Raw genomic sequence first — 3768 nt, forward strand, 5'->3', positions numbered from 1 at the left:
GGGGTATGGCTGCTTCTAAAGCACTTTTGTCGGGGGCTTCCCTCCATGATATATGTAACGCGGCCGGATGGTCGTCTCCTTCTACCTTCGTCAGGTTCTACGAGCTAGACCTGGCATCTACAGTAGGGGCACAGGTTCTCTCGTAACCGTGTGCGCTTCGGCTTCACACATACGAGACACTTGGTCCTATGGCGATGTGGGTATAAGCGTTCTCACAGCGTTTCGACGCAGCTCGAGTTCCCCGAAAGGGAACGTCTCAGGTTACGTATGTAACCCTAGTTCCCTGAGGGAACGAGACGCTGCGTCGCTCTGCCATACTCCCGGCGTGTCCGTGATCACTTACTTCAGGCTTTATCAGAAGTTAGTTCCTGTTTGTTTTCACGGACGTTTTATAGCTTCCGGTCGATGACGTCATCACGCCGACGATCGATCTTTTTTCCGATGGAATGGTTCTACAGGCGCTTCACGACGCATTAACGCAGAGGCGTTCTCACAGCGTTTCGACGCAGCGTCTCGTTCCCTCAGGGAACTAGGGTTACATACGTAACCTGAGACGTTGTGTGTGTAAGGCATTACTAATCAATTTTCAGTAATATTATATTGTTTAAAAAACAACAACAACAACAAAAACAGCAAGACCGTGAGACATTAACGAATGAAAAATGCAAGTTACCTACCTGTGGTCAGCCAAGCCGCGTGCGTGTGTGTCCAAGTTTGCAAATAAAGACTAAATGACAGTTTCTGGGTTCTGCTATATTTGTATAGCGATTTATTTCATTAATATCTCTTTTGCTGCTGTACCTTTGTATTGTGTAGGACATAGTCCAATGAAGGCGCGTTTAGGGCGAGTTTTACAGAACTGCTGGATGTATGATTTCGGCCTCTGTGTTGAAGTATAGCGCGTCGAGTATAAGCACCTGCCCAAACAGATGAGGCGCACGCGCAGTCAGCGCTTGTTTATTGCGCGATTGTTAATTGACTAAACTTTAGTTTTCAGTGTGTTTTTTTAGTGTGTGTGTGTGTGTGTGTGTGTGTCTGTGTGTGTGTGTGTGTGTGTGTGTGTGTGTGTGTGTGTGTGTGTGTGTGTGTGTGTGTGTGTGTGTTTAATCTCGCCTGCACAGCACACGGTTTTCTCCTTTTGATTAAGGCTTAATGGGTTGAAGATGGCTGAAGACTACATTCTCGGGATGGACGGATCCGCAAAATTCAAGTTTGTCAGACAAAGGACAAGAACAACGTATTAAGATGCAAATGCAGTCAAATGCAACTTTTGCCTAAAACTGAAAGAAATGAAAGCTTTAGCATAAATTCTGCTGGGAAGACTACTACGTCACTTATTGCCTTCACTCTAATCCAATTATATTCTCATGCTCACTGTATAAAAGCTCGGTACTTACACGTTTGAGTTCGCAGACACTGAAGCGACCTCTTGAATTCAAAGAGAATAAAATAGTGACAACAATAAGAAAAGAACAAATGTGCATCTTGTCATGCAGTTTACAAACAGGTATGTTGTGTGTCTATTCCCAGATATTGCCAGATAATCACTTTACCTCTATACCATATAGCCTACTTTTAATAGACTTGAATCGTTTGTGATTCTTGTCATCCTTTCTTGCATTATCTTGAGCCTTCACTTTGGCAATTATATGCTATATTGTTAGTAGCCTATAGCCCACATTCATTATGCTACATCATACCTTATGGATGTGAAATACTCTAGCCTACATTTTGTCATTTTAGAAAGCTATATTCTACTTATGTACAGTTATTCCGGTGAAAGTAACTCAAAAGTAATACAGGAGTAATGCAGATAACAGATTACAATTCTGAGACAGTAATATTGTAAGGTAAAGAATTACTTTTAAATAACAGTAACAAGTAATCTTGAAGTAACTTGTTATAAGAAATAAAGAAGTAACTTGCACAAGCCTTATTATAAATGTCTTCACTGTTACTTTAATGCATCCTTGCTGGAAAATAAAATTGTCAAAAAATACTTTTAAACAGTAGTTTAAATCTCAGTAGTATAAATGTCTCATAATATGACTTTTTTCACATTTACTGATCTCATCTCATTTTTTAATTTATTTTTTTACTAGTACTAATTGCACATCATAGAACTGAATGACCATACTCATGTACTATAGAAATGGTACTCCAAGGTTCTTCAAAGAACACCATGGTGCTGTCTAAGGGTGTTTTCACACTTGGGCTCTCTTTAAAAGAACTAAACTCAGACTCCTTTAAGGGGACCACGAGATGAACCAAGTGAAAAATGACCCAGTTTCCATAGTCAAGAAACACTGCTTACTTTCATTATGTGGAATTCTCTTACAAAATAAAGCTAATTTTCCAAGTCACTGAATTAGAATATTCATTAAAGTGCATTAAATAGCATATTTAATGATGACTAAAATATTCTCTGACCTTTTGAGACAAAAGAGGTCACTGTAAAACATACTGCATCTTTCAAAACTGAACATTTTGCTTACTTAAACTCAGAACAAAAAAAGCACACCTATACTTTTTTGTTCTTAAGAAAAGTCATGGAGTTTTGTATCCAGGTTAATTCTGATGTATGTATATATATATATATATATATATATATATATATATATATATATATATATATATATATATATATATATATATATATATATATATATATATATATATATATATATATATATATATATATATATATATATATATATATATATATACACACACACACACAGTCACCTAAAGGATTAGGAACACCCGTTAAATTTCTCATTAATGCAATTATCTAATCAACCAATCACATGGCAGTTGCTTCAATGCATTTAGGGGTGTGGTCCTAGTCAAGATAATATCCTGAACTCCAACCTGAATGTCAGAATGGGAAAGAAAGGTGATTTAAGAAATTTTGAGCGTGGCATGGTTGTTGGTGCCAGACGGGCCGGTCTGAGTATTTCACAATCTGCTCAGTTACTGGGATTTCATGGACAACCATTTCTAGGGTTTACAAAGAATGGTGTGAAAAGGGAAAAACATCCAGCATGTGGCAGTCCTGTGGGTGAAAATGCCTTGTTAATACTAGAGGTCAGAGGAGAATGGGCCGACTGATTCAAGCTGATAGAAGAGCAACTTTGACTGAAATAACCACTCTTTACAACCGAAGTATGCAGCAAAGCATTTGTGAAGCCACAACACGCACAACCTTGAGGCGGATGGGCTACAACTGCAGAAGACCCCAGTGGGTACCACTCATCTCCACTACAAATAGGGAAAAGAGGCTACAATTTGCACAAGCTCACCAAAATTGGACAGTTGAAGACAGTTGGAAAAATGTTGCCTGGTCTCGGTTTCTGTTGAGACATTCAGATGGTAGAGTCAGAATTTGGCATGAACAGAATGAGAACATGGATCCATTATGCCTTGTTACCACTGTGCAGACTGGTGGTGGTGGTGTAATGGTGTGGGGGATGTTTTCTTGGCACACTTTAGGCCCCTTAGTGCCAATTGGGCATCGTTTAAATGCCACGGCCTACATGAGCATTGTTTCTGACCATGTCCATCCCTTAATGACCACCATGTACCCATCCTCTGATGGCTACTTCCAGCAGGATAATGCACCATGTCACAAAGCTCGAATCATTTCAAATTGTTTTTTTGAACATGACAATGAGTTCACTGTACTAAAATGGCCCCCACAGTCACCAGATCTCAACCCAATAGAGCATCTTTGGGATGTGGTGGAATGGAAGCTTTGTGCTCTGGATG

This window comes from Pseudorasbora parva, chromosome 16, assembly GCF_024679245.1.
Source record: "Pseudorasbora parva isolate DD20220531a chromosome 16, ASM2467924v1, whole genome shotgun sequence".
Lineage (NCBI taxonomy): Eukaryota > Metazoa > Chordata > Actinopteri > Cypriniformes > Gobionidae > Pseudorasbora > Pseudorasbora parva.